At 46.8% G+C, this 22,709-nt stretch overlaps 5 non-coding genes across 5 annotated transcripts; 4 read left to right on the forward strand and 1 right to left on the reverse strand.

Moving 5' to 3' along the window:
* Positions 1-2,971: 2,971 nt before the first annotated feature.
* LOC148631085 (U5 spliceosomal RNA) lies at positions 2,972-3,088 on the forward strand. The gene has a single exon (XR_015934890.1). It is a non-coding gene; the product is annotated as a U5 spliceosomal RNA (small nuclear RNA).
* A 2,247-nt stretch (positions 3,089-5,335) lies between these two features.
* trnas-uga (transfer RNA serine (anticodon UGA)) lies at positions 5,336-5,417 on the reverse strand. The gene has a single exon. It is a non-coding gene; the product is annotated as a tRNA-Ser (tRNA).
* A 1,821-nt stretch (positions 5,418-7,238) lies between these two features.
* trnak-cuu (transfer RNA lysine (anticodon CUU)) lies at positions 7,239-7,312 on the forward strand. The gene has a single exon. It is a non-coding gene; the product is annotated as a tRNA-Lys (tRNA).
* A 5,485-nt stretch (positions 7,313-12,797) lies between these two features.
* Positions 12,798-12,879, forward strand: trnas-aga (transfer RNA serine (anticodon AGA)). The gene has a single exon. It is a non-coding gene; the product is annotated as a tRNA-Ser (tRNA).
* Positions 12,880-13,708: 829 nt separating this feature from the next.
* trnai-aau (transfer RNA isoleucine (anticodon AAU)) lies at positions 13,709-13,782 on the forward strand. Its single transcript has one exon. It is a non-coding gene; the product is annotated as a tRNA-Ile (tRNA).
* The last annotated feature ends 8,927 nt before the right edge of the window (positions 13,783-22,709 follow it).

Genomic DNA, 22,709 nt, shown 5'->3' on the forward strand with positions numbered 1-22,709 from the left:
CTCAAAACGTTTTCTAGCTTTGAGGTAAAAAAATGAATTTCTTCATCCTTTAACTCTGTAGAGCTGTACAGTCTTGAGTAGAAGGCCTCGGTGCAGGAGAGGATAGCACTCGGCTCTGTTCTCTCTCGTCCCTCCTCATCAACTACACTTTCCATGACAGACTTGGAGCCTACCACTTTCCTGAAAAAGAGGCGAGTACACTTCTCATTTTCTTCCAAGAACTGCACTCTGCTTCTTAACAGCACTCCTCGACTACTTTCTTCGGCTATGCTCCGGATGTCCTTTTTTAAAAGGGTGATATCCTCGAGCACATCGAAGCCACTGTGCAGCATTGTGTAGAGACGCTGCAGCTGCCTCTGTTTCCTGGCTAGCACTCCTCTCCGTCTGGCAGCAGCCTTCCTTCTCTCAGCCATGAAAAAGACCTTTGTCCTCATCTTCACCTCCTCCCACCACTCTCCTACTGACCCGTACAGACACTGCAAGGACAGCCACTGTGATAGTTTCTCCTTGTAGCGGGATACTACCCCCTCGTTCTCTAGCAGCTTTGTGTTGAGTTTCCAGAGGCCTGGGCCAAAGACAGTCCCGCCCTGGAGTTCCACTCTACACCCTAAAGCCTGATGATCTGAGAAGAAGACAGGCTGAAGAGTGACCCCAACAACTTTCACTCTCTCTGAGACAAAGCAATAGTCAATTCTGGAGCTGCTATTCCTCCCTGACCATGTATATCCTGCTGTTGCGGGATATATACATCTATATGTGTCTGAGAGTTTGAACTAAGTTTTGCAGGGCCAGTGAGCTGGAATCCAATTTTATCGGAGAGCTAGACTGCCTGTCTGTGTGCTCTAAGATACAATTAAAATCCCCTCCCACTATCACGTCTGTGCTACTTAACAATAGGGGAGAGAGTGCCTTGAGTAGCTCCACCCTTCCTCCCACGTCAGTAGGACAATACACATTGATTAGCTGCAGGTTAACGGTCCCCCATTCCACATCCACACACAGCAACCTGCCATCTATGACCCTCTGAATACTTTTCAATTTGAAAGCCCATCCTTTGAAAAGAATGGCCACGCCAGAGGCTCTGTTGTTATTGTCCCCTGACCAAACAGAAGGCCCTTTATCCCACCTATCTTCAAAGCTTTTATACCTCTCTTGATAGGCTAAAGCACACTCCTGCAACATCAACACATCTCCCTCTCTCTGCTGGAGGCAATCAAAGACACACTGGCATTTAACTCTGTCATTGATACCTCTGGTGTTAAGAGAAATTATGTTTAGAGCCATATTACATAAGAAAGTGGAACCAGTCTTTACAAAACACATTTCTCTTCGGTCTCACCTGTTACCTTCTTCTTTTTCTTTTTCTTCTTACCAATTTCCTGCCAGCCATCCTCTAAATGAGCCTTCATCAGGGTGGCAGCAGTAAAAGCGCTCACGGAGTCCATTTCAAGGAAGGGGGTAGAAGGAGGGGTGGAGGGGTTCCAGCTGTCCCCATCACCATGCTCTCCTTCCTCCTCGCTCGGGGAGAAAACAGAGTCATTTTTCCTTTTCCTCAAGTCCAGCTCCTGGGAGCACTGAGGGGAAAGGGGTGCAGCCGATGCACCAGTCTCCTCTTCCCCCTCACCCACCAGCTGTTGCAGATCCTCCGTGACGGACTGGATGGAGGAGAGAAGGGCATCTGTAGCACTTGCAGAGTCTGAGAAAAGCAGCTCCGCTGAATCCTGGGTATCGTCGCTGGACCCGCTCCACCGGTGGGGGACCCACACTGGCCCTCGTTCTGAGGAGCAGGAGTGGGGGAGGGGTCCTCGCTGTTCTCTGGGGTTTTCAAACCCTCGTGCTTGTCTGGTGCAGTCTGCGGTTGTGGGAGCGTAGTGGATTTCTCTTCCACCGACCCCGGAGCCACAGCAGGACTGATCCTGGCTGGAGGCTGAGACTCTTTGTCCAACAAGGGTTCTTTGTTTGACTTGTTGTTTGCTTTGGCTTTTCGGGCCGGTTTGGCTGAAACAAGCACTGCCTCATCCTTTCTCATTTTGAGTTTATTGGCGTAGGCGTGAGGGCAGTTCTTAAAAATGTGTCCTTCCGAGCCACATAAATTGCACTTTGGCAGCATTGAACAGTCAGAGGCTAAATGTCCCTGTTTGCCACAGGTCTTGCAGCATTTCACAGTGCAGGACGATGCCAGGTGTCCCACAGCACCACAGCGCCGACGCACCTTTGGTTGTCCCACATAAAAAACATAGCCATTGCAGGCGCCAAGCCGGATTGTAGAGGGCAGGTGCCTTAAGCTTCCATTTACATTGTCCGGTAGCAAGCGAACCTCAAATTTTCTTGCTCCTGTTTTTATACCGTCAACATCTCTAACCTCAGTTCCATGGTGGACGGTGCAGTACTGCTTAAGCCAGGTGTGAATGTCCTCCGTCTTTGCCATTTCCGAGAACATAACAACATGCACCGTTTTCCTCTCTCTCTGTGTCAGAGGCTGCAAGTTGATCTTCTCAAGGGCAGGAACTTTCCCTCTTTTTGCCTCAAACACATCCACACATTGTTCAAACAGAGAATAGGTAGCAAAAACAACCTCAAATGCTTTCTGACCTGGGAGAGCGAAGATGAAATCCAAGTGCCGAGGTTCAAAGCCACGTTCCTTCTGTAACACTTTTCTGCTGAACTGCATACGATCCATGAAGAGGTCATCCAAAAGCTCAAAACGTACAGCATTCTTGCGGGATCCAAAGGTTGCCATCTCAAACTGCAAAACAAACACTGCTTCCAGAAAACAAGAAAACAATCCAACTACTCCAACTACAGGCTGATCAAGGTATCTCCCCTGCCAGGTAAGCCGAGAGCTGCAGGCGATGAGCCCGGAGCTGAACGGGCCGCACTGGCTCGTTTGTAAGGCCAGGTGCATTGCCAACCACGACCGGCAGGGCAGAGGACTTGAAGGCGGCCTGGGCTCCTGCAGCTGTCCAGCCACGCACGCTGGTTTCTCTTCATCTCGTACAAATCTTTTGCCTTTTACTAAAGATTTCCATGGAGAGGAGCATGAATGAGTTCCATACAATTTTTGTGCTTCCCTGCCTTCGGGTGGGGCGCAGCTGGGCTGGTCAAAGAGAGAAAACAAAACCGCTCACAATCGCTCTTACAATGCAGTAAGTAGCACAGGCTACTTAAACACATGAATGCAAAACAGCATTTTTCAGCTGATTTAAAATGTACCTAAAGGAGAAGCATTATTGAAGACCATCAATTACCAAGAGCTTTTGTCAAAGGTTTTGGTGGTCATTGTGAATGACCACGGAGCGCTGTGACCTCGTTTTTACATCTCATCCAAAAGACAGGGCCCTTTTACAACACAGCATCTCGGTCACTATACTGGGGCATTGGGACCCGCACAGACCTCAGGGTGAGCGCCCCCCCGCCGGCACCATTAACACCGCTTCCAGCTGGAAGCTTTGTTTTTCCCTGTAGCTCACCCTTATCCGGGTACTGACCTGGCTCACACCTGCTTAGCTTCAGTGGGTTTTCAGTTGCGAGTTGCAAGGGGATGCAAGTGATGGAGCCGCTCGCTGCAAAAGCCACTGCACTGGCCAGGAATCGAACCCGAGCCTCCCACGTGGCAGGCGAGAATTCTACCACTGAACCACCAATGCTCAGTGCCTAGGCCTTCAAAAAAGACGCTTTTTTGGTGCTCTGTGCAAAACGCATCGACATCTGCTTCCAGCTGCAAAATGCCGTTCGCGGACGCTGAAGAACTTATTTCCAAGGCAGCGGGTACAAGCGATTGGGCGTTTTAAAACCACCAGGAACAGCAAAGAGGCGCGCTTCTTTGATTGTGCCGAAACACACCGACTGGAGGCGGACAACGTAGTCGGCAGGATTGGAACCTGCGCGAGGAGACCCCACTGGATTTCTAGTCCATCGCCTTAACCACTCGGCCACGACTACAGCAAGCCCCACCGCCGCTGCGTTCTTGCTACAATCTTACCTGGATCGCGAGGCGCCAGCGGAAGCCTATTTCAAAGTCGTTCTCCGTTTCAAAAAAACATTTCCAAAATACAAGCCTTGCAGACAGACACGCCTCAGAGGACTTAAGGGTGGCTTCATGTCGGAATGATAAAGTCTCCCCGTCCGGACATGAAAATGCCACTTTGTTACACACAAAAAAAGAATCAACAACAGAGAAATGCCCACAAGCATTTGAAAAGCCGCACCACGTCGCACTTGAAATAGCTCTTATATTAGTGGTAGACGCAGGAATCGCCTTTTTATTTACGCTCTTACCAACGCGATGGAAAGCAAAACAAAGCAAAGCAGAGCAAAACAAAACAAAACAAACAAACGAAAACCCTCACGTCCTGCACTTGCATATAACGCCGTTACGTGTCCAAGCGGTATTGTACGTCATCCTAGCACTGCACCCCGGGTCGTACGGTATATGGGAACGAGCACACGCCACGAATCGTCTCGAATCACTCCCTACAGCTGTAAGGCGCCTTGAAGCGTGCACCCCCAACATTCTTCTTTGCTCATCTGTGAAAGGTAAACTCTTGAGCAAACTCTGAACCAGCTCTAAGGAAACTAATCCGATTAGACGTTACTTTGACTCATCTTCTTACGCTCAGTGCCGGATTGCTCAAACTCCAGCTAGGGTTAGGGTTAGCATTCCCACGCTACTTAGACACTTTGTTTACGCTCAGTGCTGGATTTTGGGAACTTCAGGACGAGTGGGAATTTTCTCCTATCTGTCCATTCTGTTTTGTTTTGGAGACTCTTGGCTGCCTATGTTGTTCAGTGCAGCGTGAAGGAAACATTTTCCAAAACTGTGTCAGCTCAAAAGTTGTAAGAAAACCTCTCCAGCTGCTTTAACTCTCTTCATTTTTGTCATTTAATGTGACACTCGATGTATAACTGGAGCCTCACATATGCAAATGGTGAGGCTCCAGTTCGACACCACTTTACAGTATATGACAAAAGCATGGCAGACTGTGCCGGACCAGCTGGTAACTTCCGCTTATTTTGACCATATTAATCATTGGAAATCTTCCCACTTGCATTTGTGACACCTGATTTTGGCTCCACCTAAGACACTCTTAAATCTTCAAACACTTTTCTCTTCTCCCGCAACACACTTGTCTGTCGGCACTATGTGGCAGCATTGCATGACAACCCATCTCACCACAGAAAGGAACCTAACAGCTTTGGTAAGAGACTAGAATCACCTGAAGAACTGCTTTCCATGGAAGCAGGACCAAGCGATGTAGCATTTTTATAGTACCAGGAAAGGAGAAGCGGCACTTCGCCTTTGCCGCACAGGCACAAGGTGACGTGCGGCAGACGCCGTAGTCGGCAGGATTCGAACCTGAGCGGGGAGTCCCCAATGGATTTCAAGTCCATTGCCTTAACTATTCGGCCACGACTACAGCGAGCTCGCCGCCGCCCCATTCCTCCTATAATCTAACACGGAGTGCGAGGTGGCTGCGGAAACTTTTTTAAAGTCGCTCTCTGTTAAAAAAAAAATACCTTTCACAAGATACATGCCGGCAGACAGACACGCCTCATAGGGTTTAAGGCTGGCTTCACGTTCAAATGATAAAGTCTCCCCGTCCGGATGTCAAAATGCAACTTTGGCAGACAGAAAAAACATCAACAAACCACAAATGTGGACAAGGATTTTACAAGCTGCACCACACTGCACTTTCAAAAGCATTTACATTCGTGTTAGATGCAGGAATTGTCTTTGTTTTGCGCGCTTATGAACGCCATAGAAAACGAAACAAAACAAAAGCCCTCAGCTCCTGCACTTGATTATAATGCCGTTACGTGTCGAAGCAGGAATTTACGTCATCTTACCACTGTAACATGGGGAATAGAGGGAAATGAACACACGCTACGAATCGTCTCAATCACTCCCTAGAGTCGTAAGGCACATTGAAGGGTGCACCCCCATCATTAATCGTTGGGCCTCTGTAAAAGGAAAGCTCTTGAGCAGTCTTTGAAACAGCTCGGATGAAACACTTGATTGCTTCCATGTGCATCTGGAGCCCACTTCTTATTTTCACTTCACGCCGCCCAAAGCATTTCTAAAACAGGAGATTCGCGTTTGGGAATGCGCCCTGCCCTACAAATAAAACAGGTCTACGGGTCTGAAACCTGCTCCACGGAAAACAGTTCTGTTGCGCTTTTGATCCAAGGGAGATTCTCTGTTCTTACTTTTTGATGACATAACACCCAAAGGGGCTTCTTTGGAGCTGGATTCCAACCAGCATCCTAAAGTTTCTTGGCGGTATCCTTTACAGTCCTCTGTTCGGTCGACAAGGAACAGAAGGGGGCAGCTTTCCTCACACATACAGTGCAATGTACTGTAGTGTTCCCCTTCATTGAATTCGCAGTTCTGCATCAGACCTCAAACTCGTTTCCTTAGCTTGGATTTAAGCCACGAAGCAGGCTTCTACTGTATAAACGTCTAGAGGAATCACAAACTATTTGAGAGGCCATCATCCCATTGGGAACTGACAAAGTCTATCCCTAAACACCTAGCGCAGTCTCTCGAGAGACTGTCAAAAATCGCTTTCTCCGTTTGTGCTGCAAGTAAGTGAAAACGCGGTCTCAACCCAAAGCCACTTGGCAGCAGCGGCACGTAAATACTGTTACTGCCACTGCTCGATACCAACGTTAGCCTACTATACCATGTTCAGCCACCGCTAGAAAATGTAAGGCTCTAGTACTGGAGCAAACAAAAGGAGGGCCAACGTCGAACAGGCACACGTGTCAGACATAGAGAGCGACGAGGAATTGATTCAAACCCATGCATGTAGAGCACAATGAATTAATAGTCCATCGCCTTAACCACTCGGCCACCTTGTCGACGAAACTGGGCTGTCCAGACATGGGTTGGCGCGCTCCAGATGATCTTTTTATTTTTTTTCCCTCGTACTCGAGGGTCCTTTTCCTGTTCCACATGCGATTTCAACATTTTCCTTGGGAGATGTCAAGCCAGCAAGCCACTGCTGTGGTTCAGTGGCCAGTGTGGAGTTCAGTGGCCCTGTTGTACACAGAAAGCACATTGAGCTCCTTGGACATGAAAAGTTCCAGATAAAAGCCATTTGTCATCCTTTCTCTTGGTGTCGATGTTGCTATTGTATAAAGGTGGCAACTTGCTCAGCGAGCAGGCGGAGCACACACCGAATGCAGATGTGTCTGAGTGGTGTGTCCAAGTGGCTGCAAAAGGACAACTATCCCGGGGCGCCGTGGCTTAGTTGGTTAAAGTGCTTGTCTCTTAAACAGGAGATCCTGAGTCCAAATCCCAGTGGTGCCTTCTTTGTTCTGTCTTCTTGAACAGAACTGGTCCTTACAGACAACCGCCTACGGCTAGACTTAATTAAATGCAAGTATTCATTTCCTGTCTTTAACGCGACTTGTTTTTCTTAAAATGGATGCAACTTGCAAAACATGAAATACAAACATTGCTAATCAGCACTAGCGGCTGGCAAAAAAAAAGAAGTCAGCAATGTTTTTTTTCTTTAACCTTAACCCTGCTAATGGAGAAGAGTTAAACGACCGAATCTATGCAGCTTAAACGGTGCTCATGTCGGGTTCTTAGCTGAAAGGGTGGTAAATCACGCTCACCCCAGTCCTTAATCTTTTAAAAGGATACAAAATTGAACCTAGTCGCCACATCACATACATCCTGTTCAACGATAAAAAGGTGACATCTATCCTCGATCCAGAGTAAATCCCACGTTGAGGGCATATTGTTTTCCACTTTACCATGAGTCGGGCTCAGCTGCACAGAGGCGAGAGCAGAGCAATGAGGTCACGGGGACAGGGGAGTCACACGCTGGCGGTTTAAACACGCGGAAGAAAACTGAGGGATCCACAGTATGTGGACCCTCCGTGCGCCATCAGTCCGCACTCCGGACTCTGAATCCTGCCATCCAAGTTAAGATCTCGGCGGAACCTGAGGCGCAGTTCCTTCTTAAAACGTAATCTGGTGAGCATTTCTAGAATCGTACTTGTATAGATGCAGCCTTTAATGTGTTGCTAGGTTAAAATTGATGACTTCTTGAACTTCAGTAGGCAACTGCCCTCTTGATTTCGGATTTAATTTCTTTATTACAGGGGCGCTTTTATGAAGACAGAGTCATGTTCAGGTACTTTGCTTGATGGAGGAAGCATATTTCAGACTCTGTGATCTGCTCACCTGGAAAGGTCTGCTGTACTACTACAAGAGAGAAGTAGAGTCTGGAAGAATGGACTATTTTATGATGCTTTGGAAGATAATGTTTTTTTTTCTTTGAAATCGAAATGAATCAGAATATCAGTGCAAAAGACAAACTCTTGGTTTGGTTTAAAAAGATATGGTTTTAAAACAGACAAAATGTAGAAAACAGGTGTTTCTCACTTTTGGAAAAGAATGGACCGGGGGTAATATTTTACTAGTTGCAGTGCTGATCTCACTGGGTTACAGTCCTGCAGTGTCATACCAGGGCCAGTGGCCCAATGGATAACGCGTCTGACTACGGATCAGGAGATTGCAGGTTCGACTCCTGCCTTGCTCGGGTCGTTTTTAAATGCATCGGGCTACTCCCTAAGTAGTCTGTGCTACTTACTGCATTGTAATCGTACCCAGTAAGAGATTTCCTTCATGTAAATGAACTGCACCTGACAGCTTTAGAAAAACACCTGGGCTCAATACGGTGCTGAGAGCTCAGCGTTGCTGTTCTAATTAGCACGCACTCCATCGGCTATGAGCCCGAACCTTTCAATTATTCCGATCAGTAAGTCAACACGTAGTCCACATGAACGGTAGAAATATTCTCTTGTCTGTCTCTTGTTTGTATAGAACTGAATGTCCCTGACAATGTACTGTTAGTTTTAATTGAAGAACGGCATTTGTGTTCAAATATACCAGACAAGTTTATGTAACTGCTCATGCGACACTCAGTTGTAATTAGTCAAGAAATAAAGTCGAACAACAGCTGCGGGTTTGATTCTGAACGTATCAGATTGCAGCGCCTTTTACTTCCATTGACAAATGATAGAGATTCGAAGAGAGATCCTTCAGACCAGCAAGCAAACCCACGGCTATTTCGGTTTTCTATCTAGGCAACGTTGGTGTCTGCAATAGCATACATGAAAGCGTGATGCAATTTCTGTGGCTACATTTGTTGCACGTCATGCACAGTAAGAGTGTTTCTAACACGAAATAAAAAGTCAACAATTAGCGATCACGCCTTCTCCTCAGTTAACCCACTGAAACCCTTGCTGTTAACAGTTCTTTACTGCGTGCTTTAAGAGCACCTACACATCGTGTCGGTTCTTACAGCTTTATTCATTAGGTTTTCAAAGGCATAAGTAGAGCACCAGAGGTGCGAACGCAAAATGTGTGGTTATCTGAAGAATTGCTTTCCATGGCAGCGGGGCCAAGCGATTTAGCGTTTTTATAGTACCAGGAAAGGAGAAGCGGCACTTCGCCTCTGCCGCGCAGGCACAAAGCGACGTGCGGCAGACGCCGGAGTCGGCAGGTTTCGAACCTGCGCGGGGAAGCCCCAACGCATTTCGAGCCCATCGCCTTAACCACTCGAGCACGACAAATGCGAGCTCCCCGCCGCCGCATTCCTCCTATAATCAAACACGGACTGCGAGGTGGCTGCGGAAACCTTTTTAAAGTTGCTCTCCGTTAAAAAAAATACCTTTCACAAGATTCGTGCCGGCAGACAGACACGCCTCAGAGGGTTTAAGGCTGGCTTCACGTTCAAATGATAAAGTCCCCCAGTCCGGATGTCAAAATGCAACTTTGGCAGACAGAAAAAACATCAACAAACCACAAATGTGGACAAGGATTTTACAAACTGCACCACACTGCACTTTCAAAAGCATTTACATTCGTGTTAGACGCAGGAATTGCCTTTGATTTGCGCGCTTACGAACGCCATGGAAAACGAAACAAAACTAAAGCCCTCAGCTCCTGCACTTGATTATAATCCCGTTACGTGTCGAAGCAGGAATTTAAGTCATCCTACCACTGCAACACGGGGAATAGAGGGAAATGAGCACAAGCTACGAATTGTCTCTAATCAGTCCCTACAGTTGTAAGACGCCTGGAAGCGTGCACCCCCATCATTGATCTTTGCGCATCTGTGCAAGGTAAACTCTGGAGCAGTCTCTGAAACGGCTCAAAGGAAACACGTGATTGATTCCATGTGCATCTGGGGTTCATTTCTTATTTACATTTAATTCAAGGGAAAGGCTTGGGTCAGTTTCAGACGGCCTCCAACAGCGAGATTCAAGCGCCCCATCTTCAGCCCAATCTGCGCCGCCAGAATGCCAACGGCTCCTCTGGTCTCCGGGGTGCGGTTGTGACCCCGTAACCTAAAGTGTTGGTTGCAGACAAATGGAGACTAACAGGTGATGTCCTAGGACATGACTACATTGTGACACTCGGTGGGGATGGTGACCATTGCTTGGAAAAGAGTGCGAGGCCCCTTTAGAAAAACATTTTGTTAACAGGCATTCTGCCTCAGCCTAAACACCTATAGCTTGCAAAGCACATGCTATTAGACAGGCACCTCTGCAAAACCTTAAGAGTCTCTTAAACTAGTGATAGTAAGGTGTTCCCAATGGGCGATGTTCGGCTTTCAAATCATCTCTCCGTGGAAGCGCCGAGATGCAGCTGTTTAAGGCTTAGAAGCAGCTGACTGTTTTACTACCTAGCTGATCACTGTCAGTCAGGGAGCTTAGAGGTGAAAAGCCTGTCTGAGAGACAATTCGCCGTCGATCAGTTCAATATGTTCCGTACCATGTTCCGCATCTGAGATCATCTTGGTAGCCGTGTAGCTCATATGAGTGAAAGCGTGTGTGTCAGGACTCTTACTTGGCCATCCCAACATACGGAATTTCTACTGTTTCAGCCACTCTGTTGTTGATGTACTCCTTTGTTTTTGTCATGCTGCATGACCCAGCGTCTTTCGAGTTTTAGATCACAGGCAGACACCCTGACATTCTGCTGTAGAATTTCCTGATACATCTTGGAATTCATCGGTCCCTCGATGATTGCAAGCCGTACAGCCTCCGCCATGCTTCCCAGGTGGGATGAGGTTTTGGAGTTGGTATGCGGTGTTTTGTTATCTCCAAACATAACGCTGTGCACATTTACCAACAAGTTCAACTTTTGTCACGTCTGTCCACAGAACATTGTTCCAGGAGTTGTGGAACATCCATGTGGTCTTTAGCAAACTTGAGAGGGGCAGTGGTGGTTTTTTTTGGGGGGAGAGCAGTGGTTTCCTCCGTGGTGACCTCGCATGATCACCACTCCTGTTCAGATTTCTTCTTATGGTGGACTCATGAACACAGACGTAAGACAAAGTCAACCACCTGTTCGCTAGATCCCATCCCCACTCAGCTAGTCAAAGAGTCCCTCGAAGGACTGGCAGGACCTATAATTAGTATGATGAATGCATCGCTTGCGTCAGGCGTCGTACATGATCAATTTAAGGTAGTGGTTCTTAGACCGCTCCTTAAGAAGTCAAATTTGGATCCACAAGTTCTTAACAACTACAGGCCTGTCTCAAAGGTCCCATTTCAATCTAAAAGTCTTGAAAGAATAGTTGTTGCCCAACATCAAATGGATTCAAATAATATACTTGAGAAATTTCAGTCTGGTTTCTGAAACTGTATTAACAAGAGTCGTAAATTATATTCTCTTAGCTACTGATGCGGGGAATGCAACAGTGCTAGGAATGCAAACTTTAGGTTGCGCTTCTTCATGCTGCATCATTGGCATGAGTGGAGCTTTTTAAACGTCTGTACTTACTGCGCCCCATAAGAAATCGTTTGTCCCTGTTCAAAAGAGATTGTGCGATGTCCTGCAGCGTTCGCAAAGCAAACCTTTGACAGTTTGAATAGAGGAATTTATTCTGCTTCCTGTGCGTGCAGTAGTTACAAACTTGAACGTCTTTACACGATCTCCTGCAGTTTTCAGTGGGCAGGCTTGGTCAGATGGCTTGGAAAAACGCACTGTGTTTCGGCTCGGGAAACATCATGAGCAGTGTCCTGCATGTTTTCTGTGTATAGCTGTCTTTTAACGCATACAGAATTCATTCGAAATCATTGATTTCTCCAATTAAGAAAGGTCCCTTAAAGGATGAGTCAAAGTAACGTCTAATCGGATTAGTTTCCTTAGAGGTGGTTCAGAGTTTGCTCAAGAGTTTACCTTTCACAGATGCGCAAAGAAGAAAATTGGGGGTGCATGCTTTAAGGCGCCTTACAGCTGTAGGGAGCGATTCGAGACGATTCGTGGCGTGTGCTCGTTCCCATATGCCGTACGCCTCGGGGTGCAGTGCTAGGATGACGTACAATACCGCTTGGGCACGTAACGGCGTTATATGCAAGTGCGGGACGTGAGGGTTTTCGTTTGTTCGTTTTGTTTTGCTCTGCTTTGCTTTGTTTTGCTTTCCATCGCGTTGGTAAGAGCGTAAATAAAAAGGCGATTCCTGCGTCTACCACTAATGTAAGAGGTATTTCAAGTGCGACGTGGTGCGGCTTTTCAAATGCTTGTGGGCATTTCTCTGTTGTTGATTCTTTTTTTGTGTGTAACAAAGTGGAATTTTCATGTCCGGACGGGGAGACTTTATCATTCCGACATGAAGCCACCCTTAAGTCCTCTGAGGCGTGTCTGTCTGCAAGGCTTGTATTTTGGAAATGTTTTTTTGAAACGGAGAACGACTTTGAAATAGGCTTCCGCCGGCGCCTCGCGATCCAGGTAAGATTGTAGCAACAACGCAGCGGCAGCGGGGCTTGCTGTAGTCGTGGCCGAGTGGTTAAGGCGATGGACTAGAAATCCATTGGGGTCTCCCCGCGCAGGTTCGAATCCTGCCGACTACGTTGTCCGCCTCCAGTCGGTGTGTTCCGGCGCAAGCAAAGAAGCGCGCCTCTTTGCTGTTCCTGGTGGTTTTAAAACGCCCAATCGCTTGTACCCGCTGCCTTGAAAATAAATTCTTCAGCATCCGCGAATGGCATTTTGCAGCTGGAAGCATATGTCGACGCTTTTTGCACAGAGCACCAAAAAAGCGTCTTTTTTGAAGGCCCAGACACTGAGCATTGGTGGTTCAGTGGTAGAATTCTTGCCTGCCACGCGGGAGGCTTGGGTTTGATTCCCGGCCAATGTAGTGGCTTTTGCAGCGAGCAGCTCCATCACTTGCATCCCCTTGCAACTCACAACTGAAAACCCACTGAAGCTTAGCAGGTGTGAGCCAGGTCAGTACCCGGATGAGGGTAAGCTACAGGGAAAAACAAAGCTTCCAGCTGGAAGCGGTGTTAATGGTGCCGGCGGGGGGGCGCTCACCCTGAGGTCTGTGCGGGTCCCAATGTCCCAGCATAGTGACGGAGACGCTGTGTTGTAAAAGGGCGCTGTCTTTCGGATGAGATGTAAAACCGAGGTCATAGTGCTCTGTGGTCATTAAAAATGACCACCAAAAGCTCTTGGTAATTGATGGTCTTCAATAATGCTTCTCCTTTAGGTACATTTTAAATCAGCTGAAAAATGCTGTGAAATGGGGGGACTCTTCAGGCCAGTGTAGGATTTGGGTTACAAGAACCATGAAACTGCACGAGAAAGCCCGTACACTGAATTACACGGCTTTCTATTCAAAGGAGGGCAAAAGAAATTCCCTGAGTTCGATTATTTGCAGCACAGAGAGGACCACCGTCTTGAGGCCGGTTAGCTCAGTTGGTTAGAGCGTGGTGCTAATAACGCCAAGGTCACGGGTTCGATCCCCGTACGGGCCAGGTTCTTTTCTCCTCTCTTACCAAAGCTGTTAGGTTCCTTTCCGTGGTGAGATGGGTTGTCATGCAACGCTGCCACATAGTGCCGACAGACAAGAGTGTTGCGGGAGAAGAGAAAAGTGTTTGAAGATTTAAGAGTGTCTTAGGTGGAGTCAAAATCAAGTGTCACAAATGCAAGTGGTTGGATTTCCAATGTTTAATATGGTAAAAATAAGCAGAAGTTATCTGCCGGTCATGGCACAGTCTGCCATGCTTTTGTCAGATACTGTAAAGTGGTGTTGAACTGGAGCCTCACCATTTGCATATGTGAGGCTCCAGTTATACATCGAGTGTCACATTAAATGACAAATATGAAGAGAGTTAAAGCAGCTGGAGAGGTTTTCTTACAACTTTTGAGCTGACACAGTTTTGGAAAATGTTTCCTTCACGCTGCACTGTACAACATAGGCAGCCAAGAGTCTCCAAAACAAAACAGAATTGACAGATAGGAGAAAATTCCCACTCGTCCTGAAGTTCCCAAAATCCAGCACTGAGCGTAAACAAAGTGTCTAAGTAGCGTGGGAATGCTAACCCTAACCCTAGCTGGAGTTTGAGCAATCCAGCACTGAGCGTAAAAAGATGAGTCAAAGTAACGTCTAATCGGATTAGTTTCCTTAGAGTTGGTTCAGAGTTTGCTCAAGAGTTTACCCAGTGGGCATTGATTCGTCGAATATACGTATATTCACGGCGAAAATACGGCTATACGTATATATACGTCGCCTCGACGTATAATCAACGTCGAATTGCAACCGTAAAATCGACGACATTAATAAACGCATATATAACGTCGAAAACACATCTAACACAGTGCCTGAGGCTTTTTACTGTATGTATCGTGTGTGCCGCAACTAGGAGTATACGGCACTCTGCACAGTGTACGAAGTAAATTATTTTCGCAGTAATTAATTTACACGTGTATAATAAATATAGTAAATATAATAAATTAATTACTGCGAAAATAATTTTCTTCGTAAATCCTGCAATCCAGATGATTGGGGTATTGGTGCATGGCTACAGTCTGTGCTAGGAACATGGAGAGGGTCTCTGGTTCAATACATATTTGTGGGTCTGGTATTATTCGTTATGATCATATCGTTAATATCCTGTTTGAAAAACATGTGGACTAAAGCTGCTGCTTCTGTGCTAATTGTACGCCCTGAAGGGATCATGAAGGTCAAAAAATGATTTCATGGGAAAGGTTCTCTTATCTAGTGGCAGAACCTGATGGGTAGAACAATATAGCTTTAAGGGGGGTTACCCTTGGGAGTGATTCCCCTAGATGCAAATGATTATTGTGGTTTATTTGTTCATAATAAGATGTTTTGCAGGAACGGAACAAAGAGAAATTTTACAACTTCAGCTAGAATTGTTCTGCAAAACGTCACAGCTGAGGCAGGGGAACAATGTGTAGATTTTTCTAAGAGTTATTACCCAGTTGTTGACCAATCTGTTGACCAATGTTGACCAAAAAAGCCTAGGATTATGCTGGGCTCCAGCCCACAGGGATTTACCTGTGCTGTAAGAACTAATGAGTGAATAAGGAGACTGGATTCTGGTGAAAGACTTCAGGAAAAAGAAATGGTGTTCACTCAGGTGGAGGGGGCTGTACCAGGTGCTGCTGACCACTGCCACTGCTGTGAAGGTCACAGAAATGGTGCCCTGGATTCATGCTTCCCACTGTAAAAAGGTCACAAACGAACTGAGCAAAGCGCAGGAGTGATGTCTCCACAAGGACAGATGGGGATAACCTGCTTGGGACTGATGTGCACAGCCTTTTTCCTTTTTATGTAGAAGCCTGTCACCACCCCAAAAGAGGAAGAATCTAAACACGAAGCCTCTTTGTATACAAACTGGCTGAATGAAACTGATAATGAGGGGGATATGAGTAATTTGTGGTATAAATGTATAAATCATACTGTAAAGTTAAAGAAATTTAATGCATCTTGTTATATATGTGCTTTAATGCCTCAGTCTACAGCCTCACCCATGCGACTTTTTATGAAATGTACTCTTTTATTAATATCACGTTAGACGCTATCAAACAAGAATTAAGGGGAGTTAGATTAATGGCACTTCAGAACAGGTTCGTGCTGGACCTTCAAAATGCAGCATCTGGAGGAGTCTATGCTTTAGTAGGAGACTCCTGTTGTACATATATTCCAGCTAATGACTATGATTACGGAAATCTTACGCTCGCTATTCAGCATTTGAAAGAACTAAAAGACAAGGTGAATAAAGAGAGAGGCATAAAAGATACACCGGCTTTTCTCTCCTGGTTAGAATCACTGTTTGGGCCAGGGGGAATGTTTTTCTTTTAAGTTACTAACACCGATTATAGGGGCTGTGATACTTGTCTTCCTGTTTTTATGTTGCTGTATGACATGTATTATTCCAATGCTTCGAAATATGGAAATATGGTACCTAGAGGGATAAACTGTTCATCCTTCCAGTCTGGAGAATTGGCAGCTGTCTGACGTCAGTAAGTGATCCTTAAAAATTAATAGTTCCATGACAGTGTGCATCACCAGAAAATCAATTTCAATGCATTAAAACTCTTGTTATCCTTCTGATCATTGAAGTGTCATTGCCCCAGCACTGTATACTCTTACTTTTGACGCCTGTCTGAAGTTGGATCCATTTCTAAGAATGGTGACTCACATATCCTCCTGCTCAACTTTGGCTCAACCACACAAACTATGAAGTTAATCATCTGCTTTTGCTCCAAGATTTATGTTACTAGGCTCTCTCCTGGGGATCCTCGTGTTCAAACTTTGCCCTTATTGTGGATGATCCATGACAGAATTCAGGGAATTCAGAATTCTGATACCTCAGCTCAGATTCTGACTGGGCAGACTGTCATTGCCTGGTGTGAATGTGTGCATATCTGTTTTTGTGCATGTTCTGTGGCCTGTTGTACAGTACATCACAAATGAAAGGGAAATGGAAAACTAAAATAAGACTCAAGTGTTTTATCTTTCATTAACAGTGTTTCATTAGTATCTGTGCTAGATCCTGTCATCCACTGCTTACCACGACAGGCTCTAGCACAGGATAGCAGCTAATACATTTAACAATCTCACTGCACAATGTTGTATATTCAAGGGCTGATCTTCTGTACTTTTTCTTTCACTTTTCATTTCCTAGAAACTCAGTCCTGCCAGGAATAATCTGAGAACAAAATCAATCTGAGTGAAAATCAAGCAGAGGAAGATTGTTTTACAGAGTCAACAAGGTCTAATTCAAGGTCATCAGCACTAACAACATTCTCTCTGGAGACAGGCGATAAGAAAATTGAAAGTGTGTATTGTTACACAACAGCAGAGACTATGAGTTATGCTATCATGAGAGTGGTGATGGATTTTTTTCATTGCTTAGTTTTGCAGGTTCTGTACATTTGAACATTCAAAGTGACTAAAGTAAAGGAGTTTTCCCTTTTTACCACATAATTCCCAAAGATCAACACTAATAGAAAGCCTAATTCCAGCCAAGATTCAATTACTGTCTCTCAGGCATCCCAGCAGTGGATTTCATGACTTCAGACAGCCATCTTTATCAGTGGAGAACTCAATGCTCTGAGGTTTACTGGCAGAGTCTCACACTGGGTAATATGTTGGTAAATAAGGTCCTATGGAATTCTACTATTGATAAATTCGACTATGGAACTGCGATGTGTCCTGAAAAAATCTTCTATGATAGTGGTACAGTCCATCACACCCCACCTACAGCCTTTAAAAGAGAAAAAAAAAACTGACAACAACAAAGTAAGTCTGTGGTGTAATCAGCTAGGTCTTGCAAACATACTTGACCTCTTCCAGCTACCAACATTACAAATGCTGTTTACACATTAGATGGTTATTTTTTGGCTTCTGATATTATGGTGGAAAAAGAGCCCTGGAATCTTTGTTGAAGGACAAAAGACGGAAAGAACGGGCAGTGTAACCATGGCGAAGAGAAGGGAAATATTGGAGAGAGCTTTTTTCATACACTTTTTATCATTGTTTTTCCAGCCCAACAATGATCAACAAATATGGGCAGGCGTCCTGTGCCAAATCCAATCTACCTTTCTTCCAAGCATACAGGAATGTCAGTGAATTAAATATTGACATATGAAAATACCCAAAAATATGCAATCACACATATGCAGTTTGAGCAAACATAAGACAATACCCAAGTACCACAAACTACCAGGCATCATTAGCAGTTCAGGTGGGGAGCTGTGTCAGCATGCGTAGGCTGCAAAGGAACAAGTAATAGGTCTATTCCATGCTTAAAAGAGAAGAAAGAAAACAACATTTCAGCCGTGGAGCCCTCACACCTGAAGAAGGCTCCACGGCCGAAACGTTGTGTTTTCTTTCTTCTCTTTTCATCTAGTGTCATTAGCCAGTTACTGTCAAAATAAAATAGAAATGGATAACATTCTAGAGAGAGTTTGAAATACCAAGGTACAATTTAAACCATATTTCTTCCACTACAACCACAATATTTTGGAGAGATCGCTGAGCCTAACTGTTCTGGCATGCCCGTTAGCCTCCGTCCTGCTTCAGCAATGAATGCAACGGGGCACATTCTGAGGGAGATGCGGTCAATCAGGTTGCAGGAAAACCACGCTATGCTTTTTTTTGAGATCCTGAAAAGGACAGAGGGGCCATGTATATGTGTGCAGCTGGATATGTAATTGCAGGTGGCGTAGCAAATTCTGCTGAAGCCCCACTGCCTGGTGTGGACGGTAGCTGTGCATGTTGCAGCAGAATTGTGCATGTGAGATCAAGGGGGCATGTCATGTGTTTGAGCACTTCACTCCCTTCCGGAAGCACGCGATTCCCCGAGTCCAAAAAATTTGTAAGTTCTTTGGATGACCTGTGGACCGATCTTTCACGATGAAGAATTCCTTAAGAAGAATAGATCTCGGCCCACCATCCCAATGCCTCCATCTCAAAACAGCAACCTCCCACTGCCCTTAGTCTGCAAGGCAGTCCTTTCAAGTGCGATGATGACGCCGGGACCTTCGTTGCCTATTGTACGAGCTGAACTTTTGTGCTCATCAATTCAACGCTCTTTCCATCAACTCATCTTGTCTTTTGACGCTTCGTGTTTTGTGCTCCTTTGACTATCGGCATATCGGGTGACTGCAAACACTGAAGTTCTTGCTTACGGAGTGTGGAACAGTGTTTTCAAGTGATCGCTGTTCTGTCATGTTGACGCCGAGTGAATCTTTCTTTGGCAACATGGGCAGGCTGACAGCAGCGCGAGCGAAAGTAATGGCAAATTTCTTGACTTATTTCTGAATGTGAATGTTCTTTAGAAAAGGGATGCGGCGTTGCTTCTCCCCCGTGTAAAGGTCACGCATTCCAGACGTGGTTATGAGCGAACAGTTGCCGCAAGTGTTTGAAAAGAGCAAGACAGGAAGCAGCCCTGCCCCGTGTGAGGATCAAACTCAGGACCTTCAGATGATGAGACTGACGTGCTACCAACTACGCCAACGAGGCCAGCTGCAGTACACAGCCGGAAAGTTTGCCTCATATGGATTTCAGTCGCCCGTTCCCTAATCTTTAGACGCCCTCTGCTGGATGTTGCATTTGCCTTTTGATCTCACCGATACTTTTTTGGTCTGTTTCTGTTGCGAGTCTGTTTTTCAGATCTCACCTAGCACAAGTCTCTCTGGCTGAAGTGGCCTCTCTGCTTCAGCATCGTGCCCTCACTCAGCCATTAAAAACGTCACTCGGACTTCTGACATGCTGACATGAAATGTCAAGAGAGAGTGGCGGAGACGCTTAAGGCAGAGAGAAGATGAAGAGGGGGCGTGGCTGCGAAATGATTGACAGCTGCATGACGCTCTCCATGCAAGGCGTGACCACAGGCTAAAGGACACCTTTCGGCACATCAAGCTCTAAGCACACACCTGGAGGACGTGGGAAATGATCCTGCTACCTCTCGCATGCAAAGCGAGCGCTGTACCATGCAAGCTAGGCCCCCTCGCTGGGGCTCATGCCTCAGTGTCGCCTAGTGCCGCTTGTTCCCCTCTTACCGGTGCAGTTCACTGCCCTTCGTCTGCAAGGCAGTCGTGTAATTGCGGCTTTCTTGACTTATTGATGAAGGTCTGACTGGACGAGCGAATGACGCCTCTCCCCCGTCCTCAAGCTCGCTGACAGAATAAAATGGAAAATGCTGCCATGGCTCATTGGTAAAGGGGTATGATTCTCGCTTAGGGTGTGGGAGGTCCTGGGTTCAACTCGCGGATGAGCCCTTGTGTGTTCTTTTTGTCCTCGTCCACAAGACTGGGAACTGATATCCACATCACCTTGCAGCATCTGCTTATGGCAAACGATGGAATGTGACTAATGACTGAACGAGCCTGGTGAATACTCATCACGTGGCACAATGAGAGCGTGCAGTCAGCTGTCCAAGGCAGCAACCTCATTGCTCGTTCAAAAGAACACATACTGAAAACTCATCACCACTATGTCGTAAATGAGCACCGCGATCGCTTGTTGTCATGCGTCCTTACTTGGGAAATGCAGAAGCAAAAACTGCCCTCTCTCAGCCACCGAAACGTGTGCGGCTCGCCTTGCACTCTCTGCGCCTCGCATATTTATGGAGCTGTCTGCTCTTCTTTCTGTTGAAGTGCGCAAGTTACGGGGCGTACTGCACACTATGATGTGCTCAATGACAGCTTTCAAGATTTGAAAACTATGAGCTTGATGGCTCAAGTCGAACGAATGTGGTTGTTACGCAATTGATGATCAAACGCACGTATTCTAACGATTCGTGAGAGTATGTTCTAAAGGTCCCTGGCTCGATCCCGGGTTTCGGTGTTTTGTTTCATCGCGCCCTTTGTTCCTCTCTCCAGCGCCCCCTGCCTAAAGTGACGTGTCCCTTTCTCAGCCCGAAACGCAAGCGAGACACCAGCAGCAATCCCTGCAGGTTTCCGTGGTGTAGCGGCTATCACGTTTGCCTAACACGTGAAAGGTCCCCGGTTCGAGACCGGGTGGAAACAGCCTCGTTTTGCACGCTCCTGTACTTCACAGAGGTATTGAGCGACCGGTCATTTGTTCCCAATGTATTTCCGGTGCCTTCATGCACTCTTGTACCAAACGCACGTTCCTTCTGTATGCGGAGCCGATCATTTGCAATTGGGCTGTGCCGACAGATCAGGACGAGCTCTGTCGGCTCAAAAGCAGCGCAGGACCTGCAAGAACAACAGAAAGATTAGCATCCAGCGGGGGCTTCTTAGTGAGCCCAAGATCTCATCAAGAATCGGCTCCAGCAACAGGGCTGGGCGCATTGTTCCATTCTCCAACCACTCTCGGTGTAAACAAGTCCCTCCTGGTCTCTGCTTGAATTGCACTTTCCTGCGTTTGCTTTGGTGTAACTGGCTTCCCCTGCATGGGCGAATGTGAAGAAGATCCTTAGTAAGTCATTGAAGAAACCCGAGAAGAGGTCGGAGTGGTCCCTGTCGTTCATCAACGATCCAGTCAGGCAGTACTCCTCTGTAAAGCGCCGTTCGTTCACATCAATTGGCTTTTTTTTGCTTTCACTCGTGCAAGTAGTAAAAGCAGACGCCCCTATTCTGCTGTGACCCGGATTCGAACCGGGGTTGTTGCGGCCACAACGCAAAGTACTGACCACTATACGATCACGGCGAGTTACCGATACACACGGGGCAGGGCGGAAAAGGCTGTGCTCTCTTCGTGTGACATAATTCGGGAAAGTCCTGACGTTGCATTTCAACTGAGCCCCAGTATACATCGACCCTTCGACACTCTGAGTGACAACTCTCTTGCGTGTTTTCTCATATTTATGTAGTTTGCTTGCATGATGCCCGGAACAGCAGGGTTGCGCACTCCCATATGGTCTAGCGGTTAGGATTCCTGGTTTTCACCCAGATGGCCTGTGTTCGACTCCCGGTATGGGAACGTGTCAATTTTGCCTCCTGCTTTCCAAAAGATCAGCACTGTGTACGAAGGAGCCGCATTAAAACTACTCAACGTGCAAAACGTGCGAGAAGAGGGGGCGCTTGTTTCCAGCCAAAACTTCTCGCGTGTGAGACGAGCTGACCATCGCTGCAGGAGGTGGGAGGGTCACTCTGGTAGACAGGGCTGACCTTCGGCAATAGGATTTATACTCTCCAAGATGATATTTGCACTTTCTGGAGAGGCGATTTTCTCCACTTCAGTAGCCCGATTTCGTCGATTGCGTGGAGAGGGCTGTAGAATGTGGCGCCGTCTTTCCTGCTCCGTCCATGACAGGCGTGCTGGTCTCTGGAGAGAGAGCACGGTCCATCAGCGCACCCCAATAAAGGCACTGGAAGCAGCTGAATCGCATTGGCGAAGCTCAGCGCTGGGCCGCTGGGCACATCTGACCACAGTTTCCGTAGTGTAGTGTTTATCACGTTCGCCTCACACGCGAAAGGTCCCCGGATCGAAACCGGGCGGAAACAGACCAGACTTCTTCTGTCGCCACGCACAAAAGGGGATTGGGGATTCGCCTAGCGCTGTGATCGAACAGACCCACTCACCTCTTAGTGTGGCGGGATCTGCACAGTGCATGTCGCAGCGCATCCTGCTTTCACTTCAATGCGCGTCCTGATGTACCCCGGTCTCCCGCGTGACAGGTGGGGACAGGTGACAGGTCCACGTGACAGGTCCTATACTAACGAGGAAGACATCTCTCTCTCCGACCCCCGGCATCGTGTCCCGACCCACCGTGCTGGAAGCCGACTCGTGCTGTGATTCCTTTACGGAGCAGAAATGACAACCGAGGAGCCGAGAGATCATTTCAGCATTTCGCGTCTGAACGGAAAACACAAACGACCAACTCGGAATGATTTGCCTTTGACGCTTATCAAAGCGTTCTTTGTGCATCGAACAGACCCACTCACCTCTTAGTGTGGC

Source organism: Lepisosteus platostomus, unplaced genomic scaffold (assembly GCF_059453375.1).
Source record: "Lepisosteus platostomus isolate fLepPlt1 unplaced genomic scaffold, fLepPlt1.hap1 Scaffold_80_H1, whole genome shotgun sequence".
NCBI classification, from domain to species: Eukaryota; Metazoa; Chordata; class Actinopteri; order Semionotiformes; family Lepisosteidae; genus Lepisosteus; species Lepisosteus platostomus.